The 25417-nt window shown below is 34.6% G+C and overlaps 1 non-coding gene across 1 annotated transcript; it reads left to right on the top strand.

Moving 5' to 3' along the window:
- Nucleotides 1-315: 315 nt before the first annotated feature.
- Nucleotides 316-426, top strand: LOC124888298. Its single transcript, XR_007046426.1, has one exon. It is a non-coding gene; the product is annotated as a small nucleolar RNA R71 (small nucleolar RNA).
- The last annotated feature ends 24991 nt before the right edge of the window (nt 427-25417 follow it).

Raw genomic sequence — 25417 nt, 5'->3', positions numbered from 1 at the left:
TGAATAGCATTAACTGTGGCTGCAGGTTGTGCTGCTACTAAATTTATGCCGCAAAAATGAGTGTTGATCAGGTTTTGTAAGAAAGAAACCTGTGCTGATAAGGTTGTAAAATGGTTTACCTCCAATACACCAACAATTTTATTTATGGAACTTCTAGAATCTGAATGCCACTCTGGATTTCCTTGTGCTATGAGCTTCAGTAATGTACAGCTCATCATAAGTTAATTCCATTGTTTGACCATCTGCGGCTGAATCTAATAAAATCTTTATATTTTGATCAATAGCTTCTACAAAAGTATGAACAAGTATCTCATTAGACTGTTGGTGGTGTGGACAATCGATAAAAAGAGCCTTAAAGCACTCCCAAGCATGATAGAGGTTTTTATTAGGTTTCTGTTTGAAGCTCACTATCTTACTGCAAAGTCTCGCAGTCTTGCCTGATGGAAAGAATCTTATGAGGAACTTTCTGGCTAAGTTGTCCCATAATGTGATTGAATTGGTTGGATCCACATTCAAAAACCTTTGAATGGGGAAATAGTGTTAGCATCACATAATCTGAAGTCACCCCAGTAGGAGTAATGTATCAGTAAGCTCGATGAAGGTCTGTAAGTGGACTTGTGGATCCTCATGTGAAAGCCTTGCAAACTGTCCACTGCTAATAAGAAGCTGCACCACATCGTATTTCAACTTGAAATTCCCCCTCCAATTGTCGATCTTTGAATTGGGGAATTCAAGTTTGTCGGAAGTAAACTGCCACTTCCCTAACCTTCCTACCAGCTGCTTGCTGTTCTACTATAGGAGTAGGAATCTCTTGGCTTTCTTGGATTTGAGGAATTCTAGAGAGAAGGATTACTTCTCTCCTACGTTGATAGTAAAGTTGCTCGGGTTCCGGGCTTGGTTCTACTAATTTCCAATCCCTTGCCAGCTTATAAACTTAAAAATTAATTTTCTGCGAAAATAAAAATAAGACCAAGCGTAAAAACACCAAATAAATCTAAAAATAAAAATAAAATAAACAATTTCCAAATAACAAGTCCCTGGCAACAACGCCAAAAACTTGACAGCACCCGAGCACACATACAAGTGTACATGGTCTTATCAAGTAATATAGTGGCCTTCAAGAAAGCCGAATGTCGATCCCATAGAGACTTGATTTAACAACGATTCAATTTTAGTTCACAGTCTAGATTAGTTTAGTGCAAAATTAACCAAAAAGAGTTTGAAAATTTGTAATTTAAAAATAAAGTAAAGAGTGCAAAAATTAAATTCTTGGAGCAATCAATGGAGAAAATCCCAGGGTTAAAGGACTCTGAACAATCATACTATGTTATTGAATTTCATTCGTGAATTTGCTTATCTTGGTTGTTGATTCGTAGGGTTAATTGCATGATCATGGTTTCTCAACCTCTAATCTTTTACCTAATTTGGACATTATAACTATATCATTAAGCGGAGATGTAATAATCCAATTAAGTGACTTAAACCTCTCATCCTACGTTTGAATCAAGTAAGATATCTAAGTACATCCCTATCCTATACGCTAAGTTTAATTCTTTATTTTATAAAAGAATAAAAATACAAACTTTGTTTATTCCCATGTTCTATCTCCTTATTTCCTCTTCCGAGATCAAAAGTTTGACAATATATGTATTCTAAGGATTGCGAATCCTTACGACAATTAAAACAAGAATAAACAAACAACCAAATACAATAAGCAAAATTAATCAAAATTAATTCAAAATAATAGTAATTATGTTCTTGACTTTAACCTCGGAAAGAGGATGTTTAGCCAATAATATTCACAATCACATTCCAAATAATTAAATACATCACATAAAAACTTAAAAATTAAATAAAAAAATTAAAAGCCTAAAAATAGCGTGGCAGCCACCAATTTCGTCCACAACTTCCTAGGTTGTCTACGTGTCCAATGTTGTCTCACAGAACTCTTCTTCACAATTTAAAATTTGTGTTCTCCCAAGTTGTTGGCAACTCTTGTGCAATATAATATATATATATTACTTCCTCCGTTTCGAAATAAGTGAATTGATGGAGTATTTATTGATGTTTTAAAATAAGTGAATCATTGAATTTTTTTTTTCAAATTTGCCCTCATGATTTAACAACCAATTAACTTTTGAAAAGGTATTACAAGGTCAACTTTTTCTTTTTTTGGGATAAAAATAAAAAATTGTGTTAAATTTATGTCTTTAATGTTTTTTTCTTAATATGCGTGTCAAAATTCAACAATTCATTTATAATGAAATAGAGTATAACAATCCCAATTTTGGTGGGAAGATACCCTAAAAGATTCTCTCAATTTGCACTTTTATATTTGAACTCCAATCCGTGTTGGCATAAAATGTATTTTGACACTACTTGAACACACCGACGTGATGTATCGAGTCTGTGTCGGTGTACTAGATAATATTGAAAAATTCTTCAAGTATAGATTATGTGACCATCGATCTGATGCGTCGACTTCACGTTGCCTTACTGAAATTTGTTTTCAAAATTTTGGTTAAGTGTTGAACATCATATTCTTTGCTCATGCCTTTTGTAGTGTATTTTTAATAAATTTTCGACCTTTAAATTATTAACATATCAACGTATTTAGTTCATAAAGACTCCTGCAATATCACATGTCACATATTAAAGATTAAAACAACACAGTATTCTCAACGAAGAATCAAACCAAAAGGTAAGATAAGGCAAATTCGCAATGATCTTCCACTTATTATTCCGACTCTTAACTTAATCAAATTGAGCTTTACACATTAAAAATAATTTATTCCACTCATAATTACACATTTAAACCATTTGTAACAAATTAAACACATTAGAATCCAACGAGATCAACTAGACACGCACCTAGCTCAAGCTAGTAAAACTAGTTTTTTGGGTTGAACTCTAAATGACTTAATTAAATATAGACTTGTTTGAAAAATGCTTTGGACATTATAATCATGCACTTGGACACTTAAATTCTTATTTATATCAATATGAACACGTTAAGAACTCAAATTGCTCTCAAAACAAGGCGAAATAAGCTAGAATAATGATATCAAAGAGTGTAAAACCACCACAGATCAGCTACAATCAATACCTTCATTATTCATAATGTAGCCACAAAATCATATATATGATTGGTACTTTTGAAATGTTCTCACTATATGAGGGTGCATGTAATAAGTAAAATTAATATGGATTATATGCTTAAAAAATGCATCCTAAGTATAAACAAACTCATCATAATCATGAAGAATACTGAAAGATGAAATGTCTTAAAGCGTAAGAAATAAATACGTAATCAAATAATTCAATGAGTCTTTACACTTAGTTTCAGAATTTAATACTTTTATTGTGGGAGATTAGTATAAATGACATAAACCATGTGAGCTAGTACGGAGTCCAACATCTTACACATTATGAGGAGAATTATTTTATATCTAGTGATCAATAATGAAACTTACTTTGCATTAATTGACTCTTGGAGGGAAAGATACTCTCAACTAACGAGGACTTTCTCCAAAGAGAGACACTCACAACTAGTGAGGACCCCTTTAACCTACGATGGCATGTAGTTTGGGAATTTGGGTGCTCTAAACTTGCATTACCACGCTGCTAAATACTACTATCAAAAACCATACTAGTGCTCATAGTATATGAAATTCACATTAAAGTAAGTATATGGGTTTATAAGTTTGAAAATCAATCATGCTTCTATTGTTAAATCTTATTTTTAAATAAATATATGAATTTTATATCTCGTCTAAGATCATAAGATCAAAACTGAAATCTTAATCATAATTTTATAAATCATAATTTGAAATAGCAAGTCTGAATTGCTTGTAAACTAATTGAATCACGCTGAAAATCATATACATTTACCAACTCATAAACTTCATATTAAATTACTAAATTACATCTCATAATATCAATCATGTGGGTAAAAATATGGGTAAATATGAATTCTTGTGCTAAGTGAAATTTAAATCATAGAAAAATATCATAATTTCAAAAACTTGTAAAGTTGGTATGAACTATAATCATTAAATCCATAAATTCATATAAAATTCGAGTTTTTGGACATAAAGATGAAAGAAAATCCTTGTTCTAACAACCCATACTTGATTTTGTTGATTTCTTGAAGGAAAGCTTCAATTGGAGCCTTAAAATTATGAATTTTGGAGAGGAAACCCTTATTTGATACTCTTGAGAGTTTAAGAGGAAAGGAAACGGTGAACTTTTGATTTATAGGATGGTGAAATGCGTTTAGTATTAATTATAGGATCAATTGGAATGGAAAATACCAAATTACCCTAAAAAACTGAAGAAAAAATGTGATTTTAGCATCCGCGTAACCATGGGCGTGGCACTCTCTTATCACAGATCACAATTAGCATACCACACTCCTATCGCAGAGCACAACTAGTGTGTCACACTCTTGTGGTAGATTCTTACTAGTTCGCTCACGAAAATATGCATGCACATAACTTTTCCTCGGGTATCAAATTAAGGTAAAATTAGATGTGTTGAAAGGAGGACCCAAATACCTTTTATTTAGTGGGTCTTGAGCTCCACAACTCTATATATTCTAAAATTTATACTCGTTTAAAGTTGACCCTTATAGGATTGAATACTAAAAACTCAGTTGATGTCAAAAGCTCTCAGCTCAACTTTGCTCTAAGTGTTTCCTATGACCATTATTCGCATTGAAAGCACTTTACACCCTAGGTAAAAATAATCATGACACTTATATATGATTAAAATAATTATTTTTAGGCCTTTGAACATATGACAAACTCTTAGAAGCTTAGCTAGGAGTTTGTGGGGTATTACAGTGTGTGTATGTTTGTGAAGACTTAAATATATGGAAAGTCAATATAAGGAAAGTTTTATTCCTATACGTGTGAACATAAGGTAGAAAATTCTAAAATTTAATTTTTTTTCTTTAAATTATTCTCAATATCTGGAATGAAGTAAAATTTAAGAATACCAAAACATTTCATACAAAAAAAATTAATAGAGATAATTATTCTATTATGGTTAAAGTATAATTAACTAGTATGGAAAACTAAAAATTAGATGTCTATTTTTTAGAGAATAATAAATTTTCCTTCTGTAGTTGGAGTTAGTTGGGGACATGTCCCATCAACTCTTTATTCAGACATTTCAGTTAGTTAGAAACTTTTCAGACTATTACATTTCGGACAGTTTATTCCAGTTGGTTTGGGTATTTCATACCCTATCAATATGTTATGATTTATCAAATATGTTATAGTTTTGAACCTTATGGCCTTTCAGTTCATGTTTCCAAATTATATAGTATATTATGCAGTACACAGGTACATATATTAGTCATGAGTTAGCTTGTTGTCCTTCGGGGTCATAAGCACCGTTTGGCATTCTGGGTACCATATTTGGGGCGTTACACTTTAGTAAACTCAAATTTCACCTCTTTCTCAAGAAGCCTACAAAGAGGGTTGGAAATTTTTGAGAATTCCTTGATGAATCACCTATAAAACCCAGGATGTCCCAAAAAGCTAAGAACACCCTTCACAAAAATTAGTGGAGGTAATTTCTCAATCCCTTAAATCTTTCCTCTATCAAACTCAATACCTCTTTTTGGAATTTTGTGCTTAAGAAAATACCTTCTTTAACTATGAAATGGTATTTTTCCTTATAAATACCAAGTTGCATTCCTCACACCTTCAAAGAGAATTTTTCTAGTAAACTAAGAAGTCATCAAAATAATCAACACTTGGATGGTGTCTTCTGCCATGTTAGAAAAGATTGACATCATACATCTCTGAAATATGGCTGGAGCGTTACATAGCCCAAATGGCATATGTCTAAATGTAAAGGTCCCGTAAGTACAAGTGAAGGTTATTTTATCTTGGTCCTCAGGTGCAATAATGATTTGGTTGTAACCTGAGTACCCATCCAGAAAATAGTACCATCATCTGCCCACAAGTCTATCCAATATTTAGTCCATAAAGGGCATGGGAAAGTGTTCCTTCTAACTCTATGCAATGAGTTTCCTATAATCTATGCACACTCTCCATCCTATGACAATCCTCATTATCACTAGCTCATTCTTCTTATTAGGCAAAACAATAATATCACCACTCTTTGGAACATATTATACTAGACTGACCCACTTACTATTATCAATAGGGTATACTACACCATCATCCAACCACTTAATTATTCCTTTTTTCACTACCTCTTGAATAGGAGGATTAAGTCTTTGCTGATGCTCTATACTTGGAATACAATCCTAATTAAGTTGAATTTTATGAGTACAAAGGCCAGGCGAGATTCCCATAATGTCTGCAATGGACCAACCAATGGCCCTCTTGAACTTCTGTATCACTGATAACAAAGCTTCCACATTTGTCTTAACTAAGTCAGTTGCAATGATTATTTGGAAAGTGTTGTTGGCCCTCAAAAATGCATATCAGAAATAAGAAGAGAGGGCCTTTAACTCTAAGATGGGTGGCTCCTTAATAGATGGGTAAGTAGGTGGAGTGGTTCAATTTTTTAGATCCAAATCAAGCTTATTTGGTACATAAGTATAAGGTGCACATACTATCTCATCATAGTCATCAATACCATCACTATAAAAGTTCATTATCACTGCTACTAAGTCTTTAACACCCAACCACTCTTCAATAAGAACAACTTGGAAGTATCTTTCTAGGTTGTTACTGTAACAACATCATGGAATGAGTCTATCTCTTCATCAAACACATCAATTATAGATATAATTCTTAACTCATCTGGCTGCTTCATATTTTCATACATTTACTATTAGCTATTCATTATTGAGTCAAAGCATCAAATGTCCTAGTTCCAAATCAATCAATATCCTACTTGTAGCCAAAAATGATCTTCCAAAGATAATTGAGATTTGAAAGTCCACTTCATAGCCTAATATCACAAAATCAACAGGAAATATAAAATAAGCCACCTTAATAAATAGATCATATAGAAATCCATCTGGCCTTTTTAATTTTCTATCTGCCATCACTAGTCTCATGGGGTGGTGTGGGAACTCTCAACCCCAACTATTTAAATACTACTAAGGTCATGAGGTTTATGCAAGCACCCAAATCAAACAATGCTTGAGTAAAGTTTAAAGATCTAATAGTGCAAGGTAAGGTAAAAACACCATGATCCTCCTTCTTATATAACAATGATCTAGTAGCTAAATCACTACAGTGATGAATATTTTCGACTGTCTTATAACTGACAGACCTCTTGGTGATTATATCCTTCATAAATTTTGCATATCCTTGCATTTTCTCTAATGCCTCTACAAGTGGGATATTGACTAATAGATATTTCAATATAGATTAAAAAATTTGATACTCACCCTCTTCTTGCTTTTTTTTTAGTCGTCGAGGAAAATGCAAGAGAGGCCTTGGGATGGTGTACAAAATAGGCTCTTCAACTGTATATTTTCCTCTGTCTTGCTTACTACTACTCACCATATCAATACAATCATCATTATTCTTTTGTTTATCTACAGTGGGTACATGTGGATCTATGGTCGTTTTACCACACCGATTGGTAATGATATGGCAGTGGCCATCATTCTTTGGATTTTCCATCGTGTTACTAGGAAGAGTGTCAAGTTGCCTTTTATTAAATATGACCGACATTTAGCGATATTAATGATCTAGTTATTTGATAGCGATAGTATATGACTCAACTTTCTGATTTAGTCCTGACAGATCTACCTTAATCTCCTTAAGACGGCTCTCTTGACTTTCATGAACTTTGACCAATTTTGACAACATTGCTTTTATTCTAGATTTAGTATCTCGGCTACTCGGTGGTACGTATGTGTCACTCTTTTCTTTGTAATCATCTTTGCATCTCTAATCACCCTCTTGGTCTCTGCTTATCTCTCAGTATCTATTATTGTAATAGTTTTGACCTTGATTCACGTGTCCTTAGGCTCAGAAATCCACCAATTGACAATCAAGAAACTTTACTTCCTCTTTAAATTTAGTCTCAAAAGTCCTAGAAGTAGATTTATATGCCTCAACTGCATTTACTTTCTTAGCACTTATTATTGCAAATTATTTTATAAGTCGTCTAATATCTGTTCGTTGCTGTGCAGCCAATTGTGTTACAAAATCATGACCATCTCGATAATTTACAGATACTCCAATAGAATATATACCTACACCATTTTCACATATTCAATATCTCTAGTATGCCAACGTTGATTGGTCTCTAATATATCATCTAACATCTCTTATGCAATGTCCTATAGAAGACTCATGAATGCATCTCCCAAAATAGTATTTGCCATTTCTCTTGAGCTGACATTCAGTGATCTAGAGAAGATTTCCAATAGATTGGATCCTATGATTCTATGACTAGGTACAATACTCAACTTCTTCTTGAATTTAAACCATGCCTCAAACATGGATTCTGTAAGTAGCTATCTAAAATCGTATATTTTATCTTTCAACTGTAGAACCCTTGCAAGAGGGGAGAATCTATTCAAAAATTGTCTACACAACTTATGATAAGTAGTGATTGAACCTCTCAGGAGTTTCCCTATACATAGTGGTGCTTTACTAATCAGCAAAAATGGGAACAACCTTAATCTAAAAGCTTCTTAGTCTACCCTCAAAATAGTATATGACAAATAAATTCCAATAAAATTAGAAAGATGCATTTTGTATTATCAGTTGTTGATCCCAAAAATCAACTCTTCAAGTTTAGCAATTGGATTATAGCTCTAGTAATGTCAAATTTAACATTGGGGGAAAAGCAGGAGGAATGATGGATCCTAACTCAGCAGGTTCAATATATCTTATGTATTTTTCTTCTTTATAGGGCTGAAGATGATGATATGAAGGAATCATCGGAGCTCTGACTCTTTCAAATCTACATTAATGCTCGACCACTTGTCTTAGCCTGGACAATGCTGCTTGATGGGATACCCTAACCTCTTTAGCTAATCATGCTTTCTCATCCACTCTAGATTGTTTATATACTGCTGCTTATAATTTTTTAGCCTTCTTGTTAGCAACATTATGTGTATCATCAGGTGGGGGAGAAAGAACATTATGAGGGTCTTGAACCCCAGCAGGAACATCATCATGGACTTTCCCTAATATCTTACTTGGTGTTTGAAGAATGTTTAGGCTATGGATCAAAAGGGAGTAAGAGATTACCTTTTCTCCTAGTTTATGACATACATCGGTGTATGCCAAATCAAGAATAGTAAATAAAACCGATGAACATTACCAACTCCAATCAATAATTCACACTGTCTTCCCTTACAACAGCACCAAAATTTGAAGTCGCCCAAAATTAACCTCCAAAGAAGTATGCTGCGGTTGATACCAAATATAGTAACCTAAGTAGGTTGGGCTTGAACCCACAGACACAATGTTGAACGGTTGCTTAACTTGGACAAAATCCACGAGCTGTGCAGAAAAGTAAATGGGGGAATTTAGAAGTAGTAAGTAAATAGTAACCAAATGTTTAATGCTTTGAGTTTCTAAACAATAGAAGATGAACACTAGAACTGTGTTCCCCCTAACTTCCCAACTCAATAAATTTCTTGTGTTCAACCCACCTATTATTTTGCTCTACATATAAAGTCGACAAGCTATGCATTATCAACTGTTTTGTGAAAATATTGATAAATCTCATCCTTTACCTTGTAGGTCTCGAGGCATCGCCTTGTTGCTCCTTGCATTCAGTTCAAATTTCACCTTTTGAGTCTTAAGTTGATTAGACAAGATGATGGAATAATAAGATGGACATAAATTACAAATTATTGTCTTAATATTCTTTCCCAATCTCAAACTCCCTTGTGAGGACATTATAAAAAATAAGAAATCCTCAATCTTCTGCAGTAGCTCTGAGGTCAATTATTACGAAGAAGATTAATATATATGAAGCTACAATGGAAAAGATAAATCTCTCACTTCCGTTATGTAGTTAATCCACCAGGGTTCCCACAACTCTAGTTAGGGAAATTAGCCACGTATATTCATGCAACAGTCCATGATAATCAATAAAGAATTAATGTAATTAATTGCACAAGAATAAGAAAAATAATATCTGAAGTCTTCAAGTGAATAATAAGCCAAAAATCTTAAGGACAATGAAAAAGTATTTAATAGAATATCAAAGAATATAACCTAATAAAGGAATAACCCTAAGTTATTTATAGTATCTCAAAATCCTAATTTAAATGGAATAGGAAAAGTAAGGTGGCACAAGATACGACTCGCTTTATCTACTCGTAAGGTCTTCTTACGAGTCGTACTGTGCCTCACGTATGTTCCCCAGTGTTTGATCTTCCAGAGTTCTAGTTTTCTATTAGTTTTACGAATCATACTCATGAGTCGTACCTTGACCATACGACTCATGGCCATCTCTCGTTACCATCTAGGACTCACTTTTTTATTGCTTTGAACATTAGTCAGCTTACAATTTGATCATACGAGTCATACTCATACTTCTGACTTGTATTCTTTTGAGACTTCACCTCTGAATGACTGACTGATGTTCTGTTCTCTTTACGATTGATTGACCCAACCCGTATCCATAACATACGATTCATACTATTCAGTCGTATCATATCCTTACTTGCTTTTCTGTTTAGCTTTAAATTCTGTTGTGCTTATGAGTTAGCCTACGATCCGTATGATGTATTAGCAACTAGTATGCAGAATTGTATTATCTACAGACTTTATCTTTTTTGATGATTTTCTTTCAAATTTTATTCCAAAATGAATATTTACCTGTTTTACATGCAATAACCATAAAACCACCTCATATCTACTAAAACAGCCTAAGTACAAGCATAAATTCATTTTTTTAAGCATCAAAAGTGTCGTATTTCCATGGTCCATCAGTGGTTATGACCTCAACCCCAAATTGTGAAATTGGTTTTGAATATGAAAAGTATGGTTATTGAACTATTCTAGAACTATTCCATAACGTGAAAAGTCAATGAAGCATAATAATTTTGAATTAAACCTTATGGGGTTATGTAATTCCCTAAGTTAATGTATAATTGAACCAAAGGGGATTGTGAATGTTGATGTTACCTTGCCAGTGTAGTTGGTGTGACGATGCCAACAACGTATGCCTAAATGTATATAATGTTTCAATATAGGGGAATGTGTGATAATTATTTTAATTAGGCTTTAATTAGGGTTGTGTAGTTGAGTCATGAAAATAGAAGTCCTGAGAGGCTGATACTTGAAACTGTAGTTACTAACGTGGGGGTCTAAATGACTGGGTGGTTTGAGCCCCCCTTATTAATATCACATGATTGAAAGGTTTGAGTCCCCCATATTATATTACATGATTGGGTGATTTTGACACCTTGATATGCTGGAAGTTTTGAGTCCCTCATAGTGTATATGTATACCCTTTAGTTTGAACAACAACACGTACTAGGGCCCTACCAGCTGGGGGAGAGCTAGGCTCATATATCTCGTTGATTCATTCTTATGTTATGACGGTTGAGATACTAATCCAGGCTAATATTTTGAAATACATGCCAAGCCTTATTTCCCTATCCTGGCATACGATACACATATATATGTATATATATATATGTGTATGTGTGTATATATATATTTGTATACATATATATATATATATATGCATTTGATCATATGCATTGGTTTTTGAATGATTTTGAAATATTGGTCACAACATTATGTTATCATTATACTTGAGTTACATGCTAGTGTTCGCCCAACTAACCATCTTCGGATGTTGTATCCGTACATGATGTAGTCACCGGAGATACCTCTAGTTTTTCTGCTCAAAGTTAAGTGGATCATCTTGGTTCATTGATTCATTGTGGTGAAGTGGTGAGCGTCCATTCTCCAAAATACTTAGACATTTCATCAGTTCCTATCATAGATTAGAATTGGGAGTTTTCATTATCAATAACATTATCATTTTCATATTCATTTTCCTAGTTGGGGACATGTTCCAGCGAAGACTGCTTTTTGGTTCATTTGTTAGAAGGCTTTGTTGGATTATTGTGGACTTGGGTGATGTTGGTCGGTTGTTTTGGCTGTTTACTAGTTATTGGTCATAGACTTATTTTTTATTCTTTGATCTTACCTAGCCCTATATTGTTATATATTTATAATTCATCCAACATTTGGGATATTGTGTTCTCTTAATTAGGTGCAGGGGGCAGTCTCCGGTCCATATGGGACTTGAGATGCCCGTCACGGCCAGGCCCTGGTTTAGATCGTGACAATAATTCTCGCTTTTTAATTATTTTATTTATTTGTCCTATTTTATATTTCATATCCATTAAGAAAAATAATTAGTGTCACGGCCATTTTACTATAGTAGCCCTACTAAATGATGTACCATTGTGTCTTGAAATTATTTTGACTAAACACTTAATGCAAAGGGTAAAATAGAAAACTAAAAATTGTCTTTTCTTTATATATAAGATAACAACTAAAAATAAAAATTTGTTCTAAAATGTATTTATTTATTTGAATTTCCACTTAATATAATCCCTCCATTTCCCCACCACTATTCACCAATATGTATCACCTCCTTTAAGATCTCAAATCCTAAATGTTGTGTCTTTCACCCTTTCATGATCTTACTACTTAGTGTCATGTTTATGACAACCTTTGTTATGCGGGAAATTCTATATGGTTAAAACGATAATCACTTAGGAAGTCATTCTTTAACCTTCTCAAGGTGAAATTAAGCTTAAGAAAAGTTTGGGATATTTCATTAGCTCACCACGATTTACTCGTATCACGCCAAAATTCTTGATGGGATAGATAGTGCATCATGGTGGAGTGAAAAATGGCACTCATCCTTTTCCAATGACATAATGCAATTACGCCGCGTTAGGCCAGAACCCAAAACGGAACTCATGATTGCGGTGAGTCGCGCTGAGGCCCAAAATCTAGATTCCAGTTCTGAACTTAAAATTTCAAAGGGTAATTTAGTCTTTTTCCAAGCCCCCAAATAGTGTAAAATACAAGATTAAACCTATTCTAAGCATTATACACTCACTTTCACCAAAATTTCTCTCCACCCTAGATCCTCAAATTTCAAACCTCAAGAAATCCATATTCGACCATTATTTTTCCAAGATAACCCGAAATTCAAGATTCCTTATTTAAGAAATTTAAGAATCAATCTTTAAGAGCACAAATATGAACTCAAATTTCAAGATTCTTCAATTATTCATCAATTAAGTCATGTGGGGTTATGAACAAGGATAATCCTTTCATCCCTGTGCCCAAAATTAGTTTTAAAGTTGAATTTTATATGAATTTTAGTCTAGGGTTTATACCCACTCATTATTACTTGAAAATTATGAGATTATAAGTGATTTAGATGTTGAATTGCATGTCTACTTTCGTATTTTTATGTGTATGACATTAATTTCCAAATTTAGAATTGAATTATCAATATTTTCATTATTTAGCATGAACTTTATGATAATTTGACATGAAATAGATGCATGGGTTATTAGCCTTGTTTGAATGTTGATATTTCAAAAGGATTATGCTTTTAAGCAATCCATGATTAGTTATATTCAGATTTTGAACTAAGATTTGATCTTTGGATCTCAGCTCAGATATGGAATCCACTTTACAGTTCTAACTACAGTTTACAGTTAATAGATTCACAAGCGGATTTCATTATAAACCCTTATACTAGTTTTAAAAGTGGATTTCCTACAGAAAGAGCATAAATATTAAAAAGAAGTAGTATTTAGCACCGAGTTAGGTATGTTCACATACCCCAAAACTACGAGCCAACGTAGGTTAAGATTATTAGATTATTCCCATTTCTATATGAATGACAGTTATAGATGTGTTCACTTAGCTTAGGTTATACTCCCTTGCAAGAGTATGACACATTTCCCAAATGTGAGGTTTTCCCATAAGGGAACTAGACATTGGACTCCATGTTAGCTCATATGGTTTTTGTTGGTTAGAAGAACCTCCCTATAGAAAAGAGTAAATAATAACAGAAAAGCTTTTAGAAACTAAGTGTAAAGGCTCATGATTTTATTCAGCTACCATTTTATATGAGTCATTAGCTACAAGATTTCAGCATTCAGAATACAGATACAGAGGTGAGTCCTTTTACACTTCGTATGTATTATTTGAATACAAATTTCAAGTACAGATTTAGAACTAAGTGTGGTGGTTTACAGAATTCATATAGTATGTTTTATCATTGAGGATTTATGATTATAGTTTTCAATTTATCAAACTTAAATGAGCTATTATTAATTAACATGCATTATTTATGAGAAAGATATATGTATTACCTAACTATTTTACTATGCATTTCACCCCCATATACTCAATACATTCCAGAAGTACTAATTCATATATACATATATATGCTACATTATCTCATAATGTAGGTTCAAGTGCTCAGTTTTAGCAGCGTGAGTAATTTCGAGCATCTCCATCTACATCCCGATTATTGGTGAGTCCTCATAGTGTGGGTACCTAGTTATTTAGATTTTCTAGGTTATTACAATAGTTGATTCAGTATCTTCAGTTAGTTCGAGTCATATGGGGGCTTGTCCTAGTGGCTCTCTAGTTATTAGTAGTAGAGGCTTGTTAGACTGCTGGTTATGATTCAGATTTCTAGTATTAATTGTCCAGACTTTTGAGTCTAATATTTTCAGATATTACATTTATATAATGTCAACTTAGCTCAGGCAAGATTCCATATTTTCTCTTTGATTATATATCCATATTTCTTTATTATGAGCTTCAGGTTTAGTAGAAGGCTTATAGGGTCAGCTTAAGGTTACTCGTAGTCTTGAGCACTGTTTGATGTCTCAGGACCCATTTTCGGGGTGTTACAAATACTGAGTAGTCAGAATATCAACTGTTGAATCCTTCACATCAGTGACATTCATGAGCAGTCCTCAAGAAATCCCAGATTTCTTTAGCATTTTCACAAGAAGAAATCTTTTTATATTCATCAGGATCTTTGCCTTCTAATTCTTCTCAACTTTCTTTAGTTCTTCATCATCATACTCTCTTCTGGTTTTGACAACCATCCTTGTTGTGTCTCATCCTTGATCTCTTTAATGGCACATAAGGACCATCAAGTATAACATCCATCAGCTCACTGTCCTCAGCCATAATAAAGTCATACATCCTAGTTTTCTACCACTCATAGTATTGCCCATTAAAGCGAGTTGGTCTAATGGTAGATTTCTCTTCTTCTAGATTAGATGGAAAAGCCATGATCAATAAATCACTCTAGGTGTGAGCCTCTTAGAGTGTCCTTGCTCTTGATAGAAGATTATTAGATTAAGAAATCGGTAGGTATATTGTATGATGTGTTGGTTATGGGATGAATCATGGGGGGTCCACCACCTTATAAAGGTCTAGGTCCCTTAGAGTTTGATATAGGAAATAAAGCAGTAAAGCAGTAAGGAAATAAAACTTTGCAAGAAAGTATTGAACACAATGATTTAACGTGGAAACCTCCTTTTAAAGTGAGGAAAAACCATGGCTTTCTATCACAAGAACGCAAGAATCCACTATAATAAAACTCATGATTACAAACTTGATTAGAACTCAACTCTAAGCTCCACTAATTTGTAATTACTCTACTACAAACTCTCCTTGACAACTCTGTCAAGATCTCTTCTCAGTATTTATTAACTCTAACTAATATCAACTCAGGTAACTCTACCTAAGCACTCTAAAGACACAAAAAGAATTACTCTTATAAGATGATTAATTTGATTATAGAACAAGAATAGACTCAAGAAAAATCACTCTCTCAGCATTCAAAAACTTAGAACCTGAGCAATATTGAGTTTTTTCCATTTTCTTCTCGAATAATCAAATTGTAAAATCCATTAAATTGAGAAGCAACATCTTTTATTTATAGTAGGGTAATGATTAGGGTAGAATTTTTATTTTGCCAGGTGTCCTTTCTGGTACACAGTACAACTGCACAATTTGTTACACCAATAGAAAAAACTGTGCAAAGATATGACAGTCGCATATTTTCATGAAGACCTCGGGACTTGGTCCCTTATTGTCAACTGATCATCATCAAAACAATATATAGCACAACTTATCTTTCAACTTCTTGAAACTATCCTCACAATCATTGAACTAAAAGAACTTAACTTTTTTCTAAGTTAACTTCGTCAGTGGAGAAGTAATGGATGAGAAACACTCTACAAACCTCCTATAATACCTAGCCAAGCCCAAGAAGATACTATTGTTGGTTGGATACATGGGTCTAGGACATTTTTTAAATGCCTCAAATTTCTATGGAACCACCATGATCCCCTCACTAGAAATAACATGCCTGAGAAAGGTCACAAAACTTAGCAAAAATTCACACTTAGAAAATTTTGCATATAATTTCTGGACCTTAAGAGTTGGCAATAAAATTTGGAGGCGAGTGGAATGATCTTCCTTATTTTTAGAGAACACCAAGATGTCATCACTAAAGAATATAACAAAAAAGTCTAGAAACTACCTCAATACCCATTTCATAAGATTCATGAAAGCAGCCAAAGCATTTGTCAACCCAGTGACATAACCAAAAACTCATAATGACTATAATGAGTACGAAAAGTAGTCTTGGGAATATCAATCATCCTAATTTCAACTGGTGGTAGCCTAAATGGAGATCAATCTTAGAGAAACACCTAACACCCTGAAACTAATCGTATAGGTCATTAATCCTAGGAAGAGGATACTTGTTTTTCACTGTAACCTTGTTTAGTTGCCGATAATGTATACACATCTAAAAGGACTCATCCTTCTTTCGCATGAAAAGCACTGGAGCACCCCATGGAGGAACACTTGGATGGATGAAGCCCTTATCAAGGAGATCCTTTAATTGCTCCTTTAGTTCCTTTAGTTCAGCTGGAGCCATCCTATAAGGAGGAATAGAAATGGGATTAGTATCCAGTAGAATATCAATCCCAAAATCTATTTCTTTATCGCTAGGAATCCCAGGAAGATCATCAAGAAAAACTTTAAGAAATTCATTAACCACATGGAAAGATTGCAAAGAGGGACTCTTAGAATTAGAATCCTTAACCTAAACTAGATGATACAGACAACCTTTGGATAATATTCTCTGATCTCTAAGATAGGAAATAAACTTCCCTTTCGGTACTAAGGAACTCACCTCCCATTAAATTATTAGTTCATTAGGAAAATAGAAACCGACTTTTTGATTCCTACAATGAAGAAAAACATACCATGAATAGAGCCAATCTATCCCCAAGATTACATCAAAATTCACCATATTAAGTTCTATAAAATCCACCAACATCTACCTATGAAGGATGGACACCACACAACCCCTATAGATCTTTTTAGTATTAATAGAATCACCCACAGGAGTAGAAACAGAAAAAGTGTCAAAAATAATTTAAGGACACAAAACAAAGTTTACAATCCAATAAGGGGTCACATAAGATAAGGTAGAACCTAGATCAATCAAACAATAGACATCATGAGAGAAGAGAGGCAACATACTAGTGACAACATTGTGGGATGCCTCAGATTCCTTACGAGTAGCAAGTTCATAGAGATAATTTTGACCATGGCCGATACATGAAGTGGTATCTTTTGGTGCAGGAGCTAAACAAGTGGAAGCCGGGACCTTATTAGCTCCCATGTAAACTTTAGCTATCAGACTAATTTGCAGTAGATGACCAGACCGACCATAATTGAAACATAAATTCCTCTCTTCCTGTTAATATCTATAGTCCAAGTGTCCATAAAATTGACAAAAAGGGTAAGTTGGGGCCGACTGAGCTCCATTAACCTATTACTAGGCACCCTATGCTTTAGGACCACTACTAGCCTAAAAATGACGATCACTAGAAAGATTAAGATAGGAGCACTAGCTGTTGAATATGAAGTTCTTAAATTCTTCTTCTTAGTCCACTATTTACCATTTTTACCACTGTTCTGCTGACTTAAACCCTCCTATGAATATCTAGACTCCTCTCTCTCATCTCTACTTACTTTTTTTCTCTTTCTCCAACTCTACATATAAACCACTAGCCTATAGATGTCCATATCATTATTCAACATAGCCATATTACACTCTAATACAAAATCATAAGAAAAACTAAAAGCAAACTTTCTCATTCTGTATCTCATATTAGACACTAACTATGGAGCATAATGGACAATAACTGGAACTTTAGTGAATATTCGTTAACACTCATCTTACCCAACTTTAGGTTCACAAACTGTTCGGCCTTAGCCTTCCTCAAATCCTGAGGAAAAACATGATAAAGAAAATTGCGTGAAAACTTACCCTACACCGCTGGCTCGCATCATTAACCCTCATTGCTTCCTGTTCCTCATACAACTAGTAAGCAACATCTTTCAATTGATAGACAGCAAGCTCTACTTCCTTTGAATCAGTATCATGCATAACCTTAAAAATCTTCTCTATCTCATCAACAAACCCTTCAGGATCCTCCTCAACCTTAGAGTCTATATAGGTTGGGGGAATTCAAACTCACAAACTAGCCAACCTGAGTAACCTCAGATAAACTAACAGTAGAACAAACATAATTAGATCGTCAATACTATGAGCCAAAAAATTAGGCAAGCATATGATAGACTAACAGAACTCCACATAGAGATATCTTCTCGAGGTGACTAAGCATAAGTATCACTAACCTGAGAAGCCTGAGGAGGTCTAGTAGGGATTGGTAGAACCTCACGTGGAGTGGTTCAGTCAGGAGAAGGGATCTTAGACCAGGTCTACACTATATAAATAGGGTGAGTTCCCTCCATATTTTTCTCAGGTGGAGCAGAGGTTCCCGTAGAGTTTCTATCACTATCAAATCTTCAGGGAGGCGTTATCTGAAATGTGAGTAAGCCAGGAGTTCAAAAAGTTTTAAGATAACTAGACTCTATAGCCCAAAACATTCCTAAATGCCTCGTAGCCTCCTTATAAGTGTGGCGTACTATACACCCATTAAAGGAACTCTACTCGACATGTCTTTGTGGATACCAAGTGATTGTGAACTATGCTCTAATTCTAAGATTGTCATAATCCAAACCCGGGCCTAGTCGTGATGGGTATCCAAGCCCACCATGGGTTGAAGACCACCCTTTTAGTCTAACTTCTATAACACAATATAATAAATAGTGGAATCCAACCAAAATAGTAATAAGAAGAATAGATAAGCCAAATAGAAATTTTAAGAATCCAAACCAAACAACCATCATTCCCAACACTTGTCCATAAAAGCCTCTAAAATAGAAATATCAACTAAGTTGGGACATGCCCCTGACTGTGACAAAAGAAAATCCTAATATGCTAAGAAATAAGGAAGACAAGTGACATGACTGGGCCTTCCAAAAGAGTGAGGGTCACCACTTTACAGAAGATCCACATAAGTATCGAATCACCTAATGCTACACAAGAGCAACAAAAAAAATCTCAGGCCCTACATTATTAAAAATATAGCATCTAGGGATGATCAATGGTGCCAACACTTGCATGTAACTCAGGGGAAAGGATAAAATATTGCCATTTCCAAAAACTAGTCAAAACCACATGCACAATATTTCTCTCTCTCTCTATATATATATAATAGGATGTCGGGATAGGGACAAAGGTTTTGAACATGAGAGTTTAAACCATTAGCCTAAACTATATAGCTCACTTCATCCTAAAAACACCCACAGGCTATATGTGAAATAACCCAAAATAGGGGCTTTGATGTAATAGGCATCTCAAGTCCAACCAGAACAGAAGGCCACCACCAATACCCAACCCAACAAACAAGTATAAACTCCATGTTGGATAAATTCTGAACATATAACAAGATAGCATATTTTTATAAACTTAAAATCTTGGATATGTCTATAACCATAACCAACCCAAGCAAGTCCAACCATCAAAAACCCAACCAATAACCGTACCAAAACAAAAATAATAACTAAGTTCCTATCTATAAAATAACATAAAAGGATGGAAAAATCATAAATTCAGTCAAATAGTATCAGCCCCAACACCAGTACGAATACTAAGGCTGGCACCACTACCGACACTGCCTATTCCAACCCAAAGTAGTTCCACAAAGCCTCTAACAAAAAGTAAAATAGTATTTGAATGGGACATACCCCCAACCATAGCTTATCCTTCATCGGTAGTTCCACAAAGTCTCTAACAGAAAGTAAAATAGTATTCCATGATATAAAATAGAGCCTTCCTGAGTATGAAAGCTCACTACTTCTATCAAATTAAGCTGATCCCAAATTCGATCACTAAGTAGGAAAAAGTATAATGGTTGATTCCTGCCTTGCGTGGTGATATATTTGCCCGAAGATGGGTTAGCGAGTGAATGCTAAAAAGTGTTCAAGATAAGGATAAAATAATGCCAACCTTTAAAACCAAGTAAATCAACCATATGCATTCACAACCATACATACATATATATAACCATGCTGGGAAAGAGAACCGGGTTTAGCATGCTTTTAAAACCATTAACCTAGGTATTTGTAGCTTACCCATCCTAGAATCACCCATGGGCTAATGATTCTAGTGTAACCCCTTGAACGAGCTCTAATACGTGTAGCACATGAATCAGAGATCCATAGGAGTAGGGGATTCTCGAGTACCCTTTGCTCTCCATGATACATATTTACCAGTGTAGGGGATTCCCGTGTACCCCATAAGTATAGTATATGGTCTCCATGACCATTCCTTATATCGGCAAACATGAGTTTCCAGTGTCCGTCCATTAGACTCACACCTTCATGGTTATCTATCACACCCCACCATTGTTTCCCTATTAAAACATTCAACATAACCAAACCACCATTCTATTTATTATTAACCAAGGCTATAAGTAGTGTTATCGTCATACCGAGAATAACTTGCAAGCAATATCCCTAGTCATCATTTTTAAGAAGAAAGGATTTCCATGTACCAATAGATTACTTTATTATGTTGACTTAGGGGAAACCCATATACCCCACAAGTGATCGTTATTATGTTTGGTTGGGAGATTCCGTTATGCCCCCCAAGTCTTTTAATTAGTCCAACCATAACAACCAAGAACTTACCATTTAACCATTCCAAACCATTTAAACTATTTATACCAATTAGGGTTCCATTACCAAGTTATACCATGCAATAGTTCTATGAAAGTTCTACAATCTAACCAAAATCATTCATATAGGCATTTTATCAAACAAGTTGGGGGCATAGTGTTTCCAAAGTCAAAACCAAATAGCAGTTAACCATTCCATGCTACTAAATGTCCAAACCACTATTAAAACATGTAAATCCATAATTAAAACATGCGAAATCCATAACCAAGCATTTATATCAAAAACTCCCAACATATATTTGAAAACCCAAAACCATACAACAATTATGCCATGAAAACAATTTAAAAAACATGCCTTTAGTTTGAAATAACAATGAGGGAGGAGTTACATACCTTAGATTAAGAAAAGATGAGAAGAAATCACTCCCTATGAGCCTCAGTTGACCACCTTGAAGGTAACCCTAGCATTTGCTTAACCCAAGTGCCTTGAGATATTTTATGAGAGTTTAGAGTGTTTAATTGATTGAAAATACGTTAATGAAGCCCCATAAAAATGTTTTAAGTCATAGGGTCCCAAGGAATTACAAGGGGAAATGTTCAGATTAACCCATCTTAAACTGTATTAATTTCTTGAAGGAGGGTACGAACCCCCCAATTTGTACCCTAGGGTATGAGTGGTACCCACTACTCGTACTCTAAGAAGAATCTCAAACCCCCACACTGACCAACCTATGACTCCAATATCCCACTCGGTCCCAAATATATGATTAGTACCCATAAACCGTACCTTAGGCAGAATAAAATCACCTAAGTTAAGACATAGGACATCATACAAGAAGCATCAGATGACTTACACCCTATCATTTGACCCTTATAGAGAAGTCATACCTTAGATAATATCCAACCCAACCACACTGATCAACATACAAGTTGATGACCCCTAAACTGTACCCTAACATACGACTAGTACCCCTAGTCATATGATGTCTAAAGAGTTCAAAAGCTAGGAAATTTCTAAGGATCAAAATCCAGGGTGTTTCAGTCTCCCCCACTAGGATTATTTATCCCCAAATGATGGGCAATGTATCATAAGCATGAAATACACCCCAACATAGAATTTAAACCTTTAACTAAGAAAAAAGATGTGATCAAGAATGCATACTTTTCGCATAAAAATCCAAAGAATAATATAGATATAGATACTTGCACTTCATGTTCTCTTTGGCTTCAAAAGTACCTTCTTCCACCTTATGGTGCTGCCATAGAACCTTAATCGAAGCTACATTCCGGGTTTGCGACTGAAGAACCTGCCCATCCAAGATCGTAACTAGGATTTCTTTATAAGACATAGAATCCAAGATACCCAATCCTTCAAAAGGAACAACCGATGAAGGATCACCTATACACTTCCTCAACATAGAGACATGGAAAATTGTATGAATGAATCTCCAATTAGAAGGCATTTCCAATTCATACACAATATTAGCAACCCTCCTTAAAACCACATAAGGACCAACATACCAAGAAATGAGCTTTCCATTTTTGCCAAACCGCATTGCTCTATTTATGGGAGATACCTTTAGGAACACCCTATCTCAAACCTCAAACTCCAAGTCCCTATGCTTTATATCCACATAGGACTTTTGGCGACTTTGGGTAGCCTTAAGTTTATCCTGAATTACCTTTACCTTCTCCATATCCTTATAAAATAAATTTGGTCCAAAGATATTTGCCTCACCAAGCTCGAACCACCTAATAGAAGTCTACACCTCCTATCATACAATGCCTTAAAAGTGGCCATACCAATACAAAAATGATAGCTATTATTGTAAGCAAACTCTACAAGAGGTAGATGCTCAACCGAATTACCACCATAATCTATAATATATGCATGATGCATATCCTCCAATGACTGAATAGTTTTTTCTACTTTTGTATCTATCTGTGGGTGAAAAACAGTACTCAAACTAACTTTCGTACCTAACCCCTTCTGAAATGACTACCAAAAGTGAGATAAAAACTATATACCACGATCAGAGATGATCGAAATAGGTACCACACGTAGATTCACAATCTCATAAAGATTCAATCTCGCATAATCCTCTACCAAAAAGTTAGTCCTCACCAGCAAAAAGTGAGACAACTTTGTCATCCTATCCAAGATGACCCAAATCAAACAAATTAGTTCTGAAACTGAGGAAGTTTGGTAATGAAATCTGCATTGATCACTCCCCAATTCCATTTAATTTAATCTCCCAATAAAATCCCCCAAGCCTCATATGTTAAACTTTCACTTGTTGACAAACAAAACATTTGGCCATAAAATATGCCACATCATTCTTCATACCATTCAACTAATATATCTCCTTGAGATCATGATACATTTTCATCAAACTAAGATGAACAACGTAGTATGACTCATATGCCTAAGACAATACCTTTTCTCATAAACCATCGATGTCAGAAACATATAACCTGCCTTGGTACTATACGATGCTATCACCACTGATCTTAAATACCATTACCTTTGGCCCACCTACATCACTCTTAATTTTCATCAAGACATGATCTAGCATTTGTTTCTCCTTGATCTCTGCACAAAGAGATGTCCGAACAACTTCTTGTACTAACACACCACCACTCTCAGAGTCCAAAGAGTGAAATCTATGCTTAGCCAAATGATGAATATCCATCACCAACTCCCGCCTCTTCTTATTCGTATAACCTAAAATCCTCATAGACAACCTACTAAGAGTATCAGCTATAATATTAGCCTTACCTGGATGAGAAAGAAGACTCGTGTCATAGTCCTTTATAAGCTTAAGCCATCTCCTCTGTCTGAGGTTAAACTCCTTCTAAGTGAATATTATGCTCAGAAAAAATGTTCACGTGCACTCTATACAAATAGTGCCACCAGATTTTTAAAGAAAACACCACCACTAAAAGCTCTAAATCATAAGTAGTATAATTTCTCTCATACACCTTCAATTGCCTATAAGCATAGGCAATCACCTTACCATACTGCATCAAAACACAACCAAGTTTCACCTAGGATATATCACAGTAAACCACATACCCTTCATTTCCTTAAGGATAAGTCAAACTAGAGCCAAATTTAGCTTATTCTCCAGCTTTGTGAAACTACCCACAAGCATCCGACCAAGAAAAATTTACCTTATTCTAAGTCAACTTAGTCAATGGGGCAACTATCATAAAAAAAACTCTCTACAAACCTCCTACAGTACCCGGCCAAACCCAAGAAGCTCTGAATGTCATTTGGAGTCATAGGTCTAGGCCACTTTTTAACCATCACCATCCTTTGTGGATTTATTATGATCCCCTCACTAGATGTAATATAACCTAAAAAAATGATAGTGTATAACTAGAATTCATATTTTGAGAATTTTCCATATTATGCTGCTCTTTCAAGGTCTTCAATACCATATAAAAGTGATTGGCATGCTCCACCTTACTCTTAGAGTACACCGCACTGTTATATGTGAACACAAAATAAATTAAGAAATTGATGGAATAATATATTCATCAAATCCATAAATAAGTCCAGGTCATTGGTCAAACTAATTGATAAAAACAAGAACTCAAAGTACTCATACTAAGTATGGAATATTGTCTTAAGGATATCTACCTCCCTAATCTTAAGCTGGTGATACCCACACAGAAGATCTATCTTTGAAAATAATTTGGCACCCTGCAACTGATCAAACAAGTCATCTATCCTTGGAAGAGGATACTTATTCTTACTCATTTTCTTATTCAACTATCGATAGTTAATGCAAATCCAAAGGGAACCATCCTTATTACGTATGAATAACACTAGTGTACCCCAAAGGAGTACACTAGGATAAATGAAACCCTTAACCAAAAAATCCTTAAGTTGTGCCTTGAGTTATCTCATCTAAGCCAAAGCCATTCTAGAAGAAGGAATAGATATTGGACGAGTGTCTAAAACCAAATCAATCCTAAACTCAATCTCCGTATCCAGATAAACACTAGAAGGATCTTCTGGAAAGACCTTAGGAAACTCATTCACCACCAAATCTAAATACAAAGAAGGACCTTCTGAGTTATAGTCTTTAAGTCAGACCAAATGATAGAGATACCCTTTAGAGATTAATCTCTGAGCTCTAACATATGATATAAACTTCAACTTAGGTGCTAGGGAAACACTCTCCCACTCAATAACCAATTCATTAAGAAACTTAAAGATAACCTTATAGGTCCAACAATCTAAGGATGCTTTGTCCGAGTGTAAACAATCTATCCCTAGAATGATATCAAAATCAACCATATATAATTGGAATA

The sequence above is a fragment of the Capsicum annuum genome, chromosome 10 (genome assembly GCF_002878395.1).
Source record: "Capsicum annuum cultivar UCD-10X-F1 chromosome 10, UCD10Xv1.1, whole genome shotgun sequence".
Classification (NCBI taxonomy): domain Eukaryota; kingdom Viridiplantae; phylum Streptophyta; class Magnoliopsida; order Solanales; family Solanaceae; genus Capsicum; species Capsicum annuum.
The sequence above is the reverse complement of the archived record's forward strand: the minus strand, read 5'-3'. Positions and strand labels throughout refer to the sequence as shown.